The sequence below is a fragment of the Pseudophryne corroboree genome, chromosome 10 (assembly GCF_028390025.1).
Source record: "Pseudophryne corroboree isolate aPseCor3 chromosome 10, aPseCor3.hap2, whole genome shotgun sequence".
Lineage (NCBI taxonomy): Eukaryota > Metazoa > Chordata > Amphibia > Anura > Myobatrachidae > Pseudophryne > Pseudophryne corroboree.
The window spans coordinates 75,735,918-75,756,403 of NC_086453.1; positions in this window are offsets into that span (position 1 = coordinate 75,735,918).

Here is a 20,486-nt window from a genome sequence, read left to right on the forward strand (position 1 = left end):
CTGCCAGGACCCCCCTGACTCCTGTCAAAGAGGGTCCCTTCAGCCAATCAGGGAGTGCCACGTCGTGGCACTCTCCTAATTGGCTGTGTGCTCCTGTAGTGTCTGTGAGGCTGCACACGGCACAGATACAATGTAGCACCTATGCGCTCCATTGTAGCCAATGGTGGGAACTTTGCGGTCAGCGATGAGGTTACTTTCGGTCAACCGCTGACCGCAAAGTTCCCACCATTGGATACAATGGAGCGCATAGGTGCTACATTGTATCTGTGCCGTGTGCAGCCTCACAGACACTACAGGAGCAGGACTGGCTCAAAGAGGTCGAGGCAGGTTATGCTTACACTAAACAGACCCTTTCCCATAGATAACCATGCACAGATCTCACTGATCCGTGCATGATTATCCAAACTCGACTGGAAAAAGCAGGTCTATTTTTTTGCTGCTTTTTTTAACGATTCGGAAAAAAACAGACCCGCACTTGAGCACTCAGAAACTAACACCCAAATACGAATGAATAGTGAATGCCCGTATTGTATGAAATAACAGCCGTGTTTGACCGATGGTCTATTCATTCATATTTCGGAACTTTGCAAATCAAACCATTACGAATAGTCCAAACACTGCCGAGATTGGTGCTTAGTGAATTCCCGGATTGGGACTTAGAAAAAAAACACAAATCGGACAAACTCGAATTCTTAGTAAATATTGGTCATGGTGTCTATCTATTGACTGTCTAACTAGACACTGTCTATCAACCGGATACCATATATGCATAGTACTTTCACTCTATAACCAGATAAATGAGAGGTGTCTTGAATTACACTTTATTATAATTATCACTGTAGAGAATACAAGAAACCATCTCCCCTATTATTATCTTCATACAAACAAAAATATATATGGCATGCTAGTCCCATAATTATTATGGGCTGTGGAGCAATCCATTATTACTAAACCAATCCAGTTAGCATTGAGTGTCAAATTCCCCAAGATACCACTTCTCTACACTGTACCCAAGGTGCATAAAAATTTTGGAGAATCCCCCGGGCAGACCCATTATTTCTGCCCAGGGTTCACTTATCCAGCCAATATCTATTTTTTTGATACCTATCTTCCGCCTTGTGTACAGGGTGAGAAATCATTTTTATAAGATTCTACTTCCCTGTTAGTGGCTTTGGAGAATTTGGGCTCTATTCCTGAGAATTGTTTATTATGTAGCATTGACGTCTGCTCACTTTATACGTGTATTCCACATGAAGCAGGGATTAGGGCTACACGTGAGCTTATAAGTAACAATGATTTGTACACTGGTCCTAATGTCGATTTGTTTTGTCAACTTTTGGAGCTTGTCCTCACTCAAAACTATTTTCTCTACGACAAACGCATGTATTTGCAGGCGTCTGGCTGTGTGATGGGGTCCAATGTGGCCCCATTGTACGCCAATGCCTACATGTTTGCAGTTGAGAATTAATAATTTTTTCAGGATGCCAGCATTGGTGAGCGGGTGTTTTACTATACCTACTATATAGATGATATCTTACTGATGTGGTTAGGTTCAGAGGAGGATCTGTGTGCTATCTTAGAGAACCATAACACTGGTAGTAGCCCAGTAAAACTAACATATAATTTCAGTTATACTAAAATTTATTTTTTAGATGTCACGATACTAGTCAAACAGGGTAAGTTGGAAACAACCTTATTTGTAAAAAGCACAGACAGGAATACCCTGCTCATGCCTTCCAGTTTCCATCCACGGTGCATAGTCTGCCTTGTTCTCAATTTTTGAGGATGCGCAGAGTATGCAATGAGGAACTAGATGTTGATACACAGATGGAATTAATGTCTAATAAATTTATTCAAAGGGGTTATGACCCACAGAATTTGGAGCTTGCCAGGTCTAAGGCATTGAGGGTGCCTAGATCTGACACTTTAAAACCCAAATGTAGTAAAAACGACATTTATGGTAAGAACTTACAGTTGTAAAATCTCTTTCTGCGAGGTACACTGGGCTCCACAGGGAATGACATTGGTGTGTAGAGTAGGATCTTGATCCGAGGCACCAATGGGCTAAAAGCTTTGACTGTTCCCAGAATGCATAGCGCCGCCTCCTCTATATCCCTGCCTCAGTGCACAGGAGCTCAGTTTTTGTTAACAAATCCAATGCAGTAGCAGGTAAAAGAGACGACAACCATTAGTAGCCACATACACCACAGTCTCATGACAGGAGAACCCAAGGAAGTCAAGTGCGTCAGGGTAAGCACCCTGTTGAGCCCAGTGTACCTCGCAGAAAGAAATTTAACAACGATAAGTTCTTACCATAAATCTCGTTTTCTGCTGCGGGGTACACTGGGCTCCACAGGGACTGACATTGGGGATGTCCTAAAGCAGTTCCTCATAGGAGGGGATGCACTGTAGCGGGCATAAGAACCCGGCATCCAAAGGAAGCATCCTGGGAGGCGGAAGTATCGAAAGCATAGAACCTTATGAACGCCTTCACTGAGGACCACATAGCCGCCTTGCACAATTATTCAAGGGTCGCACAACGGCGGGCCGCCCAAGAAGGTCCAACAGACAGAGTAGAATGGGCCTTGATGGTAGCAGGAGCTGGAAGGCCAGCCTGTACATATGCATGTGCAATCACCATTCTAATCCATCTGGCCAGGGTCTGCTTGTGAGCAGGTCAGCCACGTTTGTGAAAACCAAACAGTACAAAGAGAGAAACAGATTTCCGAATGAAGGAGGTTCTCTTCACATATATACGGAGAGCCCGTACCACATCCAAAGACCGCTCTTTAGATGACACCTCAGGAGAATTAAAGGCCGGAACCACAATCTCCTGATTAAGGTGGAAGGAAGACACCACCTTAGGTAAATAACCCTGACGCGTTCTAAGAACTGACTGATCACTGTGAAAAATCAGATAGGGGGACTTACAGGATAAGACACCCAAGTCCGAGAACCTTCTAGCTTAAGTGATAGCCATCAAAAACAAAACCTTAAGGGAAACCACTTAAAGTCTGCAGACACAAGAGGTTCAAACGGAGACTCTTGCAAGGCCTCCAGAACCACAGACAGATCCCAAGGAGCCACATGTGGCACATAAGGAGGCTAAATCCGCAACACGCCCTGAGTGAAGGTATGAACATCAGGTAGGGCAGCATTCCTTCTCTGAAACCAAACCGACAAGGCAGAAATGTGAACCTTGAGGGAGGCCAGATGAAGGCCTAAGTCCAGGCCCTGTTTTAGGAAGGCCAACAGTTTGGCCGTACTAAACTTGAAAACATTATGATTGTGAGACACGCACCAAGTAAAGTAAGCATACCAGACCTATGGTAAATCCGAGCAGAAGCCGGCATACGGGCTTTCAACATAGTTTGAACGACTGCCTCAGAAAGACCCTTGGCCCTCAAGACGGAAGCTTCAAGAGCCACGCCGTCAAAGCCAGACGGGCCAAGTCCTGGTAAACACAAGGGCCCTGAACGAGGAGGTCTGGTCGTTGTGGAAGTAGAAGGGGACAATCTAGTGAGAGGCCCTGGATATTGGAGAACCAGTGCCATCTGGGCCATGCTGGAGCGATCAGAAGTAGGTTTCCTCCTTCTTGCTTGAACTTCCGGAAGGGACGGCTCCACCTTAATCGATAGTCCTGAAGCCACCAGCTCAGTGACAGGCGGACCTCTGGAGACAAGGAGATCATGTGAGAACTGATCCGGTGAGGCAGGCCATCCCACTTGGTCAGAAGTAACTTCTGCAGAGGGCGAGAATGGAATTGAGCATACTCCACCATGTCGAAAGCCGCCACCATGAGACCTAGCACTTGCATTGCCGAATGTATTGAGACTTGCAGACGAGATAAGAAGCATTGAATCCTGTCCTGAAGCTTCAGGACTTTCTCCTGAGAAAAGAACAACCGCTGGTTGTGAGTGTCCAATAACGCTCCCAGGTGCACCATGCTCCGAGCAGGAACCAGGGAAGATTTCTTCCAGTTGAGTAGCCACCCGTGGGCTTTCATGAACTGGACAGTCAGATCTAGATGACACAGGAGAAGTTCTGAGGAATTTGCCAGGATCAACAAATCGTCCAGGTACGGTAGGATCCTGGCCCCTTGACGGCAGAATACAGCCGTTGTCAAACCAAAAGGTAACACCCGAAATTGGTAATGAATGTTGCCCACTGCAAACCTCAGGTACTGCTGATGAGACACTGCAATAGGAATATGCAGGTAGGCATCCTGTATGTCCAGGGAGACCATATAGTCCCCAGGCTTCAAGGCCAGAACAATAGAGCGTAGAGTTTCCATACGAAACTTGGAGACCCTCACATACTTGTTCAAGGACTTGAGATTGAGAATGGGCCGCGAGGACCAGTTTGGTTTCGGGACTAGAAACAGCGGTGAATAGTACCCCTTGCCTCTCTGAGCCAAAGGCACCTGTACTACTACTCCTGTGGTTAGGAGGGAATGTCCCACTGAATGAAGAGTGTTTGCCTTCACCGGGTTCAAAGGGACGTCTGTCAGACAAAATCGATGAGGGGAACGTTTCTTGAAGGATACGGCTTGAACTCGTGTGACGACTTCCCTTACCCAGGCATCGGATTTGGTCTTCAACCATTTCTGGGCAAAACCTAGAAGCCGGCCCCCACCCTGGGATCCCTCAGGGGGAGGCCCGCCCCGTCATGCAGGCTTGTCAGTTTCCAAAGCAGGCTGACGGGCAGCCAAGGCCCGCTTTGGTCTGGGTTTGGCAGATTTGGATGTACGAGCTTGCTTCGGGTACGCCTGACCTTTTGCTTTACCTGGAGGACGAAAGGGCAGAGAGAAAGTACTTTTAGCCTTCTGAGCGGAAGGAGCTGTACTAGGTAGGCAAGCTGTTTTAGCAGAAGCCAGGTCAGCCACAATCTTATTGAGGTCTTTGCCAAAAAGAATGTCTCCCTTAAACCTCCAGGGTTTTCTTAGAATCCATATCCACTGACCAGGATCTCAACCAAAGGATACGTGGAGCCAAGATGTACGTAGTGGCAGCCTTGGCCGCCAGCACCCCGGCATTGGAAGTCCTTAAGGTAAAGAGAAGCCGTGGCAATATATGAGAGACATTGTCGAGCATGCTCAGATGCGTTGGAAGGTAGCTCCGCCTCCAGCTCCTGAGCCCATGTTTCAATAGTTTCAGCAGCTCATGTTGCTGCAATTGTAGGCCTATGCACAGCCCCTGATAGGGTGTAAATAGCTTTCAAATAACCCTCCACATGTCTATCCATCGGTTCCTTCAGAGAGGTGATGGTAGTTACTGGCAAAGCTGAGGAAACTACCATGCGTGCCACATGAGTATCTACAGGCGGAGGAGTTTCCCAATTTTTACATAGCTCCGCAGAGAGAGAATAGCGAGCCAACAGTCTCTTATGCGGTGTGAATTTTGTTCCCGGATATTCCCAGGATTCCTGACGTAAGTCAGCCAGGTATTGAGAATGAGGTCAAACTTGTTTAACCATCTTCTTACGTTTAAATCTGTCCAGATTTTTAGAGACAGCCGCAGGCTCAGGTTCATCAGAGACCTGAAGAATGAGCCTGATAGCCTCAATCACATCAGGGACATCCACCAGTGGCTTCCCTTCCCCATCAGAAGCATCAGAGTCAGTGTCTGTGGGGTCAGTATATGCACCATCCTCCTCAGAGGATGTGTCCGGGACAGCGGTGGATAGTGAGGATGTAGCGGCCCATTTAGAAGACACCTTAGTCTTAGGTGGGCGAGAGTGAGACTTATTTTTAGTCAGCGATCGGTTCAAGTGCTGTAACTGTGTTGAAATTTGATCCGCCCACGGTGGATTGACTGTAGGACCATAAATTGCTGCACTGGCATAGGAGGTTCCACAGGGGGTGTAAGTTTAGTTACCAGCATATTTTCCTTAAAAGTGACAGCAGCATCACCACTATGCAATGTGGGAGAAGCCCCAGTTCCGTTGCCTCATGTAGCTGACATAATGATAAGCACAATATCAGGCAACCTAGTACAATCTTAGCAGCGATATACCTAGCAAGAACTCCCAGTGCAGTGTGACTTTTCTGTCAGCACAAACTGGGAATCCAAGAGATTTATAGTGACTATAAATCACAAAGAAAAATACACAGCAAGTATATCTTGTGAAATACCTATATCAGTTCATAAACCTGACACACTTAGCCTCCTCAGGTTACAGAATATAGGAGAAGCAAGATGAGTGAAATACCAGAGATGGCAGCCACGAAGCAGCTACATACACACACACATATATAGTCACAAGTGTACAATGCAGAAATTATACTAAACCATAAAACTGCACTGGACTAGCAATACAAAGTAATACCCAGTAAAGCTATATATGTAAATAATAGATATAACAATACACAGTAGGTACTGGATGTATATCACAGGGTGTTTGTACCGCACAACCCTGAATGTATGCACTCTTTCTTAACTAACACTGTCCCTTGACAGGTAGAATACTTAAGTGTAGAGATGTGCACCAGAAATTTTTCGGGGTTTTGTGTTTTGGTTTTGGATTCGGTTGCGTTTTGGCAAAACCTCCCTTAAAATATTTTGTCGGATTCGGGTGTGTTTTGGATTTGGGTATTTTTTTTTTTTTTTCAAAAAACCCTCAAAAACAGCTTAAATCAGTGGTTTCCAAACTTTATTGAATCACGGCGCCCTAGAGTATCAGAATTTTTTTCACGGCACCCCTAGGCCAAAAATTTCTTATTGCGAAAAGTAGATTGTGTTTATATGTCATCCTTAGGCTCAATTATGTGATGAGGGACAAGATTTGCTTCTGTTTGTCCCCATATTTTATGACTGACAGCTACTAGCACTAGTTTTGCCTATTATATTGACCATAAGTAATTTGAATTGGTCCTGGGCCACCAATTCAAGGCACCCCTGCAAGTGTCCCGAGGCACCCCAGGGAGCCACGGCACACAGTTTGGGAACCACTGGCTTAAATCATAGAATTTTGGGGTAATTTTGATCCTATAGTATTATTAACCTCAATAACCATAATTTCCACTCATTCCAGTCCATTCTGAACACCTCGCAATATTATTTTTAGTCATAAAATTTGCACCGAGGTTGCTGGATGACTAAGCTAAGCGACCCAAGTGGCCGACACAAACACCTGGCCCATCTAGGAGTGGCACTGCAGTGTCAGACAGGATGGCACTTAAAAAAATTGGCCCCAAACAGCACATGATGCAAAGAAAAGAGAAAAAGAGGTGCACTGTGGTCGCTGGATGGCTAAGCTAAGCGACACAAACACCTCAATATCACAGGAATTATTCTTTCTAATCAATGGTATTATTGATCCAAATCACTGGAAGAAAATGACAAAATCACAGGAATTATTATTTCTAATCAATGGTATTATTGGTCCAAATCACTGGAAGAAAATGACAAAATCACAGGAATTATTCGTTCTAATCAATGGTATTATTGGTCCAAATCACTGGAAGAAAATGACAAAATCACAGGAATTATTCGTTCTAATCAATGGTATTATTGGTCCAAATCGCTGGAAGAAAATGACAAAATCACTGGAATTATTTGGCAAGATCACTGTAATTAATAATTATAAATCACTGATATTAATTTGTAAAATCTCGCTATCACCTGCCTAGTGAAGTGGAATCTAGATGGGATTGGGGAAACAATAACTTCATCAATTGTCTAAATCTCAATGCACTAATGGTGGAAAACGGGCGCACGTCTAACAGCGCACTGATTATACTGAGAACTGATTATACTGATCACTGATGATACTACGGAGAACTGACACTGAGCAGCGAGAACAACTCTGGACTATTGTACTGTAGTATACTGGTTATCACAATGCAGCACTTTACTACTATATACTGGTCCCCACAATGCAGCAAAGATATTGAGCACTGATCCGGAGAATAGAACCGAGTCTGACACAGAGCTGAAAGATACAGCAATGGAGTACTGTACTACTATATACTGGTGGTCACCACAATGCTGCACTGTACTACTATATACTGCTCACAACAATGCAGCACAGATATGGATACTTGAAGTGACATGGAGCTGCAAGATACAGCAATGGCCTACTGTACTGTACTACTATATACTGGTGGTCACCAAAATGCTGCACTGTACTACTATATATACTGCTCACAACAATGCAGCACAGATATGGATACTTGAAGTGACACAGAGCTGCAAGATACAGCAATGGCCCACTGTACTGTACTACTATATACTGGTGGTCACCAAAATGCTGCACTGTACTACTATATAGTATATACTGGTCACACAACAATGCAGCAGATATTGAGAACTGATCAGGATACTAGAACTGAGTCTGACACGGAGCTGCAAGATACAGCAATGGCCTACTGTACTGTACTACTATAATATACTGGTGGTCACCATAATGCAGCACACTGAGCACAGATATTGAACTTTTCAGGCAGAGAACGTAGCCGCGTCCTCTCTGCTTAATCTACAATGCACGAGTGAAAATGGCGGCGACGCGCGGTTCTTTATATGGAATACGAATCTTGCGAGAACCCAACAGCGGGATTATGACGTTCGGCCTCGTTCGGGTTAACTGAGCAAGGCGGGAAGATCTGAGGTTGCCTCAGACCCATGTAAAACACGTAAAGTTCAGGGGGGTTCGGATCTCGATGAACCAAACCCACTCATCTCTACTTAAGTGTCCTGTAAAATACACAGTGCTGGCGAGCAGGCGGCTTTACAGAGGAGGATTTGCCCCAGCAGTCCCAGGAACAGCGCAGCTCCGTGTGATGGCGGCTGACAGGGAGTGAGGGAGAGATATGCAGCTCCAGGGCAGGAACATTTACCCAAATGGCGCCCTGGGGCTGAGGGAGGGGCTACAGATTAGGCCTTATCCGCCTGCTGGCTTCCCCACCGGGCACTGCGGGCAGTATAAAAACGTGTTTTTATAGAGAGAATAACCCCCACTTGTGCCCTGTGTCCCAGTGGCTAGTGGAGTGGCTGCCCTTTACAGTGTCCACAGAGAAGATTTCAAGGAACAAACAGATCAGGACAACTGTCCCTATCTGATATTCTTCCGGCGCTAATTATCAATGGAATTAATTAATTGTGTATCAAAAAGCAGCTGAGTACGGCAACTAGCTAGGTTGCCAACTTTGAAGGAACAGGAAAAAAATTTTTTTTATATGTACTCCGCGCTATATGTACACTGTAACAGATAAAACTATAGTGTGCAGTCTGTCATATAGAATGATTGACTCAGTAGAACTGTACGAATGAATATCAATAAATTCTTTATCCAATAATTGTTAAAAAATAACACATTACAAAAACACAAGCAGCATATACTTAATAACAATCAGTTGTATTACCAATTAATATAGCATACAATATGATGAGATTTCTTTGTTATAATACTATATAAAATACAATTACACTGGCGTCCCAGTGTTTGATAAAAAAAGTCCCGCAAGGATTAAATACAGCCTTGTTAGAGATGAATTTAAATGTGTAAGGACGTATAATTACCCGTGTGCTGGTTCCGTGTGTTAGGCACGGCTGCGCTCCAGGTACTTGGAGACTCTTGATAATCTTTAAATAGGACTCCACAGGCTCGCTTCCTCGTCACGGGTGTTAGACCTCTCTGCGGAGGCCAGCAGCATTCACTCGGTGCGGGTGAGCGGAGTACCGGACAACTGCAGCACAGCACGGAGATCGATGTCAGTGCTCCTGTTGAAGACCGCCGGCTGCAGCGCCCGGCGTCTATCAGATCGTAGTGGATTGTGGCTATGAGAAGCCGTTAACAGGATCAGTCAGCGGGTAATACCGAACAGCTGGAGTGTAGAAAGTGGGCGTCAACGCGTTTCGTCTCCTTGGCAACCGGAGACTTCCTCAAGACAGATACCTCCCCTCTATTCAGACACATATTTATACTCTTTATAATGAGATCACTTGTAACAGCTGGATCTATTTAATAGGCTAAAATATTTAATTTGTATGCTGCACATATTAAAAGGTCATTCTTTATAATAGAAACCATTATTAAACAATACTAATACTGAGTCAACAATCTACTGAATCAATCTGACAGAATTCATAACATTAATACATATATTTTTAATTTAAACTAAATTACCATCTTTTCTGTCAATTAGTCAAACACCATATTCAGACGTGCATTTACATGTTATGTATATTCTTGAATAAATGAATTTCTCTGGTTTATAAACAAAAGTCCTTGCACATTATATACTACCAAACAGAATAATTATTATTTGGATCTTAACCATATTTAAAATAACCTAGTAATAATAATATGTTGATAATAATTATGGAGAAGAGTTATAAACTCACATCTTAGATTAATTATTTCTAAAGGACTACAATAGAGCTCCGTATTAATGAGAAAGTGCAGATAGAGAGACACAACTAGTAGATTAACCTAATTTATATAACTTTTTATTTATTTAAAAAAAAAAATTATTTATTTGTCTTTTATTTTATTTTTAGCCAGTTTTTATAGCATGATAGATTTTAAGAATAATGATTATCATAATCAAAATTTCTTTCTAATCCCATTTGGATATAGGTCCTAACTTTATCAAAAGTTAACTTGATATAACACTAAGAACATACTCCAAATAGAAGAAACCAGAATGAGAGATTTAAATGATATTATAAAGGAAAATCTAGAAGAAAAAAAAAGGGGGGGGGGGGAGGGGGGGGGGGGGGAGGGGAAGCGGGAAATGAAGGTGTAAGAAAAGAGAGAGGCGGGGGGGGGGGAGGATAAAATCACATCCAACTTAACCCATCCCCCTTGATTTCTAATCAATTTTTACACATGAACATACCAAGAATAAAATCAATCCAAACAAGAATAATCCAAAGCTTCATTGAGACCATTGGGGTGTAGGGTGTCTAACTTGAAGATCCAAGAGGATTCTCCAATGCATAATTTTCTAAACCTATCACCCCCTCTTTTTGTGCAAGAGAATTGTTCCAAACCAACGATACTGAGAAGAGATGGGTCACCATTATGTACTCTTGAGAAATGACGTGATACACTATGAGTCTGTAGTTTTTTGATGATATTTAATCTATGTTCCCTAAATCTAGACTTCAAGGGTCTTATAGTTCTCCCTACATATTGGAGGGAGCAAGGACACTGTAACAGATAAACACAATATTCTGTGTCGCAATTAATAAATTGTTTAATTGTAAAGTTATTACCATTCGTTATAGAGCTAACATTTGTAGTTTTATTTAACATATGTTTACATGTTAAGCAGACTTGTTTGTTACATCTGAAGCTACCCGATGGCCTCTTTGGTAACCATGAAGAATTTACAGTAGAATCAAGAGGTTTTAAGTAACTGGGAGCCAACATCTCTTTCAAATTCGTATTTCTCCTAAAGATAACCCTTGGTTTGTCTGTTAAACATTTGTTTAGAATAGAATCTTGTTTAATCAACTCAAAATTATCGAGAACGATCTTTTTTATATCTTTAGATTTGTTATTAAATTTAGAAATAAACTTCAAAGAGTCTGCTATGGGTGTCCCTTTTCTTTTAATTTTAGATTCTTTTACTACTGTCGTAACTATTGGAACTTCATTAATTGGCTCTACATCTAAATTGATACTCATGAGTGAGTTAGCAAACTTTTTTGATTCCTCCAGAATATGTGACGGATAACCCCTCTCATTAAATTGATGCAAGAGAATTTCAACTTGTGATTGGAAGGTTAGATCTTCCGAACAATTACGTCTTATTCTAATAATTTGATTCTTTGGGATGTTTCTTATCCATGGTTTATAATGACCACTTGAATAATGAAGGTAATTTCCTGCCCCCACTGGTTTAACATAGTTTGTTGAGATGATTTTATTATTATTAATTGATAGTGTGATATCTAGAAAGTGAGTGGTGTGTGAATCAAAATTGTGAGTGAACTTCAAATTATAATTGTTATCATTTAAAAATGTAACAAATTCTTGTGCTGATTGTGCCCCTCCATTCCAAATAATAAATAAGTCATCTATGTAACGGCCATAGAGGACCAGGTTCTCTCTAAATGGGCCGCTCCAGATGTATTCTTCTTCGAAGCGGCCCATATAGAGGTTAGCAAAACTAGGTGCAAACCTGGTCCCCATGGCCGTTCCAAGACGCTGCAAATAATAACGATCTTCAAATAAAAAATAATTGTGTGTCAAAATATAAAGAATAGCTTCCAGAACAAAATCACGTCGGCCAGAATTCATAACAGGATCTTTATCTAGATAATATTTAACAGAATCGATCCCTTTTGCATGTGGTATATTGGTATAGAGGGATTGGACATCTAGGGTTAGAAATCCCCAACCTTCAGTCCAATCCCTCCCCACTGTTTGTTGTAATATATGATGAGTATCTTTAATGTGGGATTTTAAAGTGGCCACGTGACCCTGTAAATGAAAGTCTACAAAGTGAGATAAATTAGAAGAAAGTGAATCCACTCCCGAAATAATAGGTCTCCCTGGTGGATGTGATAAATTTTTATGAATTTTGGGTAAATGATAAAAAATTGGAGTGATGGGGTGTGTGGGTAACAAAAAATAAAACTCATCTTCTGATAACAATTATAATTTGAAGTTCACTCACAATTTTGATTCACACACCACTCACTTTCTAGATATCACACTATCAATTAATAATAATAAAATCATCTCAACAAACTATGTTAAACCAGTGGGGGCAGGAAATTACCTTCATTATTCAAGTGGTCATTATAAACCATGGATAAGAAACATCCCAAAGAATCAAATTATTAGAATAAGACGTAATTGTTCGGAAGATCTAACCTTCCAATCACAAGTTGAAATTCTCTTGCATCAATTTAATGAGAGGGGTTATCCGTCACATATTCTGGAGGAATCAAAAAAGTTTGCTAACTCACTCATGAGTATCAATTTAGATGTAGAGCCAATTAATGAAGTTCCAATAGTTACGACAGTAGTAAAAGAATCTAAAATTAAAAGAAAAGGGACACCCATAGCAGACTCTTTGAAGTTTATTTCTAAATTTAATAACAAATCTAAAGATATAAAAAAGATCGTTCTCGATAATTTTGAGTTGATTAAACAAGATTCTATTCTAAACAAATGTTTAACAGACAAACCAAGGGTTATCTTTAGGAGAAATACGAATTTGAAAGAGATGTTGGCTCCCAGTTACTTAAAACCTCTTGATTCTACTGTAAATTCTTCATGGTTACCAAAGAGGCCATCGGGTAGCTTCAGATGTAACAAACAAGTCTGCTTAACATGTAAACATATGTTAAATAAAACTACAAATGTTAGCTCTATAACGAATGGTAATAACTTTACAATTAAACAATTTATTAATTGCGACACAGAATATTGTGTTTATCTGTTACAGTGTCCTTGCTCCCTCCAATATGTAGGGAGAACTATAAGACCCTTGAAGTCTAGATTTAGGGAACATAGATTAAATATCATCAAAAAACTACAGACTCATAGTGTATCACGTCATTTCTCAAGAGTACATAATGGTGACCCATCTCTTCTCAGTATCGTTGGTTTGGAACAATTCTCTTGCACAAAAAGAGGGGGTGATAGGTTTAGAAAATTATGCATTGGAGAATCCTCTTGGATCTTCAAGTTAGACACCCTACACCCCAATGGTCTCAATGAAGCTTTGGATTATTCTTGTTTGGATTGATTTTATTCTTGGTATGTTCATGTGTAAAAATTGATTAGAAATCAAGGGGGATGGGTTAAGTTGGATGTGATTTTATCCTCCCCCCCCGCCTCTCTCTTTTCTTACACCTTCATTTCCCGCTTCCCCTCCCCCCCCCTTTCACCCCCCCCTTTTTTTTCTAGATTTTCCTTTATAATATCATTTAAATCTCTCATTCTGGTTTCTTCTATTTGGAGTATGTTCTTAGTGTTATATCAAGTTAACTTTTGATAAAGTTAGGACCTATATCCAAATGGGATTAGAAAGAAATTTTGATTATGATAATCATTATTCTTAAAATCTATCATGCTATAAAAACTGGCTAAAAATAAAATAAAAGACAAATAAATAATTTTTTTTTTAAATAAATAAAAAGTTATATAAATTAGGTTAATCTACTAGTTGTGTCTCTCTATCTGCACTTTCTCATTAATACGGAGCTCTATTGTAGTCCTTTAGAAATAATTAATCTAAGATGTGAGTTTATAACTCTTCTCCATAATTATTATCAACATATTATTATTACTAGGTTATTTTAAATATGGTTAAGATCCAAATAATAATTATTCTGTTTGGTAGTATATAATGTGCAAGGACTTTTGTTTATAAACCAGAGAAATTCATTTATTCAAGAATATACATAACATGTAAATGCACGTCTGAATATGGTGTTTGACTAATTGACAGAAAAGATGGTAATTTAGTTTAAATTAAAAATATATGTATTAATGTTATGAATTCTGTCAGATTGATTCAGTAGATTGTTGACTCAGTATTAGTATTGTTTAATAATGGTTTCTATTATAAAGAATGACCTTTTAATATGTGCAGCATACAAATTAAATATTTTAGCCTATTAAATAGATCCAGCTGTTACAAGTGATCTCATTATAAAGAGTATAAATATGTGTCTGAATAGAGGGGAGGTATCTGTCTTGAGGAAGTCTCCGGTTGCCAAGGAGACAAAACGCGTTGACGCCCACTTTCTACACTCCAGCTGTTCGGTATTACCCGCTGACTGATCCTGTTAACGGCTTCTCATAGCCACAATCCACTACGGTCTGATAGACGCCGGGCGCTGCAGCCGGCGGTCTTCAACAGGAGCACTGACATCGATCTCCGTGCTGTGCTGCAGTTGTCCGGTACTCCGCTCACCCGCACCGAGTGAATGCTGCTGGCCTCCGCAGAGAGGTCTAACACCCGTGACGAGGAAGCGAGCCTGTGGAGTCCTATTTAAAGATTATCAAGAGTCTCCAAGTACCTGGAGCGCAGCCGTGCCTAACACACGGAACCAGCACACGGGTAATTATACGTCCTTACACATTTAAATTCATCTCTAACAAGGCTGTATTTAATCCTTGCGGGACTTTTTTTATCAAACACTGGGACGCCAGTGTAATTGTATTTTATATAGTATTATAACAAAGAAATCTCATCATATTGTAAGCTATATTAATTGGTAATACAACTGATTGTTATTAAGTATATGCTGCTTGTGTTTTTGTAATGTGTTATTTTTTAACAATTATTGGATAAAGAATTTATTGATATTCATTCGTACAGTTCTACTGAGTCAATCATTCTATATGACAGACTGCACACTATAGTTTTATCTGTTACAGTGTACATATAGCGCGGAGTACATATAAAAAAATTCTTTACAGTGTCCACGCCTCCAAAGGCCGCACCAGATTGCGATACCAGCAGGCAAAAGAGACCTCTTACCTCCCCTTGTACCTGCGGCCACGCGATCCCGGAGGGCAGCGGCAAGTGTGTGTGACTGACCAAGAAGGACACCGGAGCCTCCGCTGTAGTTACCTGGCAACCAGGGCACGGGAGTATACACCGCCGCTGGTGAAGTGATGGAGCTGCAGCAGAGGATGTCTGTCTGACCTTCATTAAAGCTGCAGCCCTTGAAGTCATCAGATTTCTTCTTTTCTTCTGAAATTAGCTTATAATATGGGCTGCAGGAGCAGCCCTCCTGTTGATTGCCTGCTTACTGCATGGCACCAACTTACAAACTGAGCTCCTTTGCACGGAGGCAGGGTGATATAGGAGGTGGCGCTATGCATCTTGGGAAGAAGGTCAAAGCTTTGAGCCTGTTGGTGCCTTGGATAAAGATTGTACTCTACACCCCCCCGATGTTAATCCTTGTAGAGCCCAGTGTAACCCGCAGCAGAAAGAAGAAGTAGCGCGGGTGTGAAGGGACAGAAACATAGCTGCAGCCACATCTGATGTCACAGGTCATTTAGAGGAAAACTTAACTTGATGGCACACATCCTCTCCACTACCCAGCCCAGTGCTTCCATGAGTGGTACCTAGGAAGAGAGCCAGTAGCGGATCTTGCTACAAGCACACAGGATTTTTGCCCAGGGCACCGCCTACTGGAGGGCATCGCCACCATCCGGATGGGTGCTGCCGCCGTGGCAAGATCCGCTACTGATTGTACCCCTGGTGCTGTGCTGTCACTGCTGTGCGGTGCGTGATGATGTCATTGTGCACAGCATGGTATTGTGGGACCGGCACATAGACGCTAGGGGTCATAATTGACCTCTAGTGTCTATGCTGTGCTATGGGAGAGATGTCATGATGTCTCTCCCATAGATCAAAGGAATGGCAATGGCGGCTGGAGACGGAGGTCAGCAGCGGTCGGGAATCAGGAGCGGGGATAGTGAGAATTAATTTTTTTTGTAAGCGGCAACAAACGGGGGCACAACTCTACAGGGGGCACAAATGGGGGCACAACTCTACAGGGGGCATACCTGACTATGCCCCTTTATGAAGCCATACCCCTATTTTCACACGGGGCACCACAAGGGCTAGATTCATCCCTGAAGAGAGCATTAGTTGGGGAGAAGAGAAGCAGTGGGGTCAAGGGGTGCAGCATGTACATAGGAAGAGCTGCAACCCCTGTGGTGACAGCTGCATTGTGAACCTCATCCTGAATGCTCTATTAGTCACCCCCCCCACCCCCGCGTACCCACTTGCCACTAGCTTTTCCTCCAGCCCTGCTGCCAATCAAGCTGCTTCAAGAGAAGCTTCAGAAGTTTTGACACCATGCAGGTACAGCTTCAGAAGGGTCCGGGAGGAGGTGCATCAGATGGTTCCAGGATATGGGGCTTTGGATGGTCCAGGAGGACGGGCTTCAAATGGGTTCTGGAGGCAGGGCTTTGGATGTCATGGGGAGGAGCTTCTGACAATGTGTGGTGGAGCTTCTAACAGGTGTAGGAAGTGGTGCTTAACTCAGTTCTTGGAGCGGTGCTTCTGCTGGCCCCGAGCTGAAGTAGGAGGGGCTTCTGTCAGCCGGCTGGTGGTGTTATTTTGCATGGCGGTAAGAGAGTGAGCTAGGCTATGGTGGTGACAGGAAAAATATTTTCCTGTCACCACTGGCTGCACTGCCTGGGATGCTGTGGGCCTATTGTCAATGGGGGCCTGGAGCTGCAGCTCCATCCACCCCATTGTTAATCCAGCCCTGTAAGGCTGTACCACTCCCCTATCTGATATCTTGTGTATATCACTGACTGCCCATCAACATTCAAGCCTGGTCCCACCACAAATGGTGTTTGTTTCTACGGATAAACCGTAATGTATATATCTATCTATCACGGCTCAATTGAATTTATTTGTGTCAGGTCCCCAACAGTTCTAATGCACATATATCTAAAACCATTTGTAATGTCCACCTAGGTGCTTGAGTACATGTCATTGAGTCTTTCTATATATTCTGGTTAAATACCTTTTTGTTAGTGGAGCTCATTGACAGCGGATCATTCAAGTTTATTGTGTATACATCTCCTTGCTAACACTAACACAAAGTGTATGCCTACCACTTCCTATCTTAATATATATCAATTTAACCACTTTAGCAGGAATCACCCGAGGGCTTCACGCTCCCCAGTGGTCATTAGTAATGCTGGATCAGATTTGGTTAAATTACCATCCAAATATGTTTAAACACAGCAATACATTGATGCAGTCGGCTGTTACAACCGACGTACGTTTCACATGGAAGCTTTAATAAGGTAACCTGGAGAAGACAAGAAGCTCCAGGTCCTGGCACCTGTGCAATGGATCTGGCAGGTGCAGCATCTAGCGCATGTGCAGATGCCGTGGTGAGACTGCGCATGGTTTAGGCACCCGAAGCATAATCCGCAATAAATGGTTGCCAGAGCCGCAATAACACATGGGATCGGGGACTTATCACCCGGTGAAAATTACCTGTAATAGGATACAGCGATAATGACCATTGGTCATAAATCGCAATATTCTGCTGTTTTTAACAGGCAAAAACGGATTGTGGATAATTGGTTACCCCCCTAATACTTAATTTCCACACCCAAGAATTCCCAAAGCCTACATTGTTTTCAATTTGTAGTGTGGGTTTTCTACATATTAACAGAACAGTGTTTTTATCAAACTATTGCTACTGTATATTGACACATACATTGTTCATGTTATTGAACTTATTGTCACTGTCATTAAAAATATATGGGAGTCACAATAGGTGCCGTCATGCTCTGACCAAAACACTCTAGTTCATCTCATATGGGTTTTTATTTTGGCAAGTTTGTTGGATGCCTACTTGTACCAAAGATAATCCTTCCCTATGGAACCAAGTGAGTAATACATGATGATAATGATGGGTGTATGTAATTAAATACTTTTTGTATGGAGAGTGTCTTCTCTTTTTTTTTGTAATATTTTTTTTACAGGTGCACTATAAGTGCCAATGGTCCCTGTCTGCTAGAATGTACTGGTACTTGTCGTTCTCCAAGTGTCAGCATGCCATGATGCTTAGCTAGCTGAGAACTATAGTGTACCAGTAAAGAAAAATATATAAAATCTTTCATTGAAACATATTTACTAAAAACACAAAATGCCCAACTGGTGTGGGAAATATCTCTCATGCTATCAGCGCAGGGCTGGTTGTTCCTAAAGGGGAAGCCCATTTTTTTTATTTTTCTTTTTTTTGCAAATCCTACTTTCCTTTCCCCTAAAATTATTTTAAAAGATCCAAATACTGTACATCAGAGATACAGTATCTCCTGCTTTATGCTAAATAACACAGCAGACTGCAGTTACCAGTATTCTCAATGGGGACTATGGCCTGGCACTATTTACCAAGGTCTGAAAAGCTTAGGTTTGTTTTTCTCTTTGCCCCGGTCAGATAATGCCATCTTCCCACTGGAGAGGGAACTTCTGCTCCCTCCCCTGAAGCCTCTTTTCTCTTACCCTCCCATCCATCACATTTTCTATATGCAGAGAAGGCTGTGATGCAATAGAGATAGCTATAGATTTACTGCTAAGCTCTGTGACGCAGGAGCCTCTTATCAGAGTAGCCGTCCTGGTATAATATTTATGATCGTTCAGTATGAGAATTCACTCCCAAGTTCTGCAATATGCAGAGATAGAAGGAGTGATAAGTAACACAACCTATTTTACACTAATGGTAAATAGACCCCCTTAATATTCTCAGCATTTAGAGTATTTATATATCATTGACAGCTTGTGGCATCAGAAGGGTATATTTCAAGGGTCCTTACAACTGTTCATGCAAATATTTTATTATTATTAGTGTTGTGCTGTGTACAATGATGAAGCTATAGAAAAAATAATATTTACTTAGACTGTATGTCTTATCTGATGCTCGAAAAAGTCCACACCCTGGTACTAGAGGATGTCCTAACACTTCCTGATATTATATATATATTTGGTTAATGATGTCACTGCTGTGTATCTCTATTACCTTCATATGATAAACACATTCTAAAACACTTCTTGGAAGTAAAGCAGGTAAGAGAAGCTTGATAGTAATTGACTAAACTGTATTCATACTCTACTTGATAATAATATTTTATTATATAGCTCTTTGTTTTACTGTACGAACATCGCACATCTGTAATCTATTCTTGCAGTGATTAAATGTACATTTTTGGTAAACTGGTAAAAGGTTGAAGAGATAATAATAAGCATCATAGGTATTATAATTCAGTTAGAATATATAACACATAGGAATCAGACCAAATGTAACAGATATTAAACTAACTTTGATAAACTTCAGTTCTTGCACTATTACTTAATTTTGTGTTAGTTCTATAAACATTAGAAGACAAGAGGCTGTACAATGGAATCACCATATCTATCTATCTATCTATCTATCTATCTATCTATCTATCTATCTATCTATCTATCTATCTATCTATCGGAATTACCTACACTTAAAATTTTTTATTATGAAGAACTTAGTTCTATTAAAAGTTATGTTTTTAAATAAACATACTGTATGATCCAGTCTAATTCATGTCAGCAGCATGATTCAGCAGATATAGGGGGTCAGCTACATTTAACACAAATTATGTATTTACTGTAACTACTGTAATCACTGATTAACAAGAACGACTGTTTTACTCTAAACCCAAAATGTCTAGGTGTGTTCTAAAAAAATATATTTCTGTACAGTATATTGAGCTGTACTGTACAGTACTAGGACACTTTATTACCACTACATTATGTGTGTTACAAACTGCAACAAAAAACTGTTGGGGTTGTTGACAAACCAAAATAAAGGTGGACACTGTAACCTTAATTAAAGTGATACATGTTAACACACTGATTTTCATGTATGTTGTTCTAAGTACATATTAATGGGTATGCATGTGGTATGGTAGATGGTGAAAATTGCATTACACTAAACTTATCCATGATCCAATTACAGCCACGTCTGATAGGCATAGGAAAATGAAAGCTTTGAAAATCCCTG